Raw genomic sequence first — 1,101 nt, 5'->3', positions numbered from 1 at the left:
ATGTGTCTGGGGCTGAGTGAGTAATGTTAATGTGTCTGGGGCTGAGTGAGTAATGTTGATGTGTCTGGGGCTGAGTGAATAATGTTGATGTGTCTGGGGCTGAGTGAGTAATGTTCAGTGCATTGTTCTCACACATCAGATATTTAACATCTAATGAGTGTGTCTGTGCTGCAACTGAGGAATTGAGGCTGTTCTGAGGGCAAAAGGGCGGGACGCAACTCAATATTAGGAAGGTGTTCTTAATGTTTTGTACACTTAGTGTATATATCAATGCACTGGCGAGGTCACTAGAACAGTCTGCAGCACCCGGCCTCACACTACTGAACTCAGAAATCAAATGTCTACTGTTTGATGATGATCTGGTGCTTCTGTTCCCAAACAAGGCAGAACCACAGCAGCACCTAGATCTTCTGCCCGTATTCTGCCAGACTTGGGCCCTGACAGTGAATCTCGGTAAGACAAAAATAATGGTGTTCCAAAAATGGTTTAGTTGCCAGGACCACAAATACAAATTCCATCTAGACACTGTTGCCCTAGAGCACACCAAAAAACGATACCTACCTCGGCCTAAACATCAACACCACAGGTAACTTCCACAAAGCTGTAAACGATCTGAGAGACAAGGCAAGAAGGGCCTTCTACGCCATCAAAAGGAACATAAAACTTGACATCCCAATTAGGATCTGGCAAAAAAATACTTCAATCAGCTATAGAACCCATTGCCCTCTAAGGTTGTGAGGTCTGGGGTCCACTCACCAACCACAAATTCACAAAAAGGGACAAACACCCAATTGAGACTCTGTATGCAGAATTCTGCAAAAATATACTGTGTGCAACGCAAAACCCCAAACAATGCACGCAGAGAAGGATTAGGACTATACCCACTAGTTATCAACATCCAGAAAATAACTGTTTAATTCTACAACCACCTAAAAGGAAGTGATGCCCACACGTTCAACCACAAAACAGTAAATATTGAGTGCAATATTTACTGTTAAATTCTAGTCGTTTTTTGTTGATGTTGTTTTGTGTCTCCTCACTTTTGTTTATTTCACTTTATTTGGCCAAGTAAGCATGTTTCCCATGCCAATAAAGCCCCTT

General features: G+C 42.4%; 1 protein-coding gene across 1 annotated transcript in view; it reads right to left on the bottom strand.

Annotated features, from left to right (window-relative positions):
- Positions 1 to 1,101, bottom strand: part of hmcn1 (hemicentin 1) — a 277,402-nt gene that overhangs the window by 110,112 nt on the left and 166,189 nt on the right.

Source organism: Salvelinus sp. IW2-2015, linkage group LG16 (assembly GCF_002910315.2).
Source record: "Salvelinus sp. IW2-2015 linkage group LG16, ASM291031v2, whole genome shotgun sequence".
In the NCBI taxonomy this organism is placed as follows: Eukaryota; Metazoa; Chordata; class Actinopteri; order Salmoniformes; family Salmonidae; genus Salvelinus; species Salvelinus sp. IW2-2015.
This window is presented reverse-complemented; position numbering and strand designations above follow the sequence as displayed.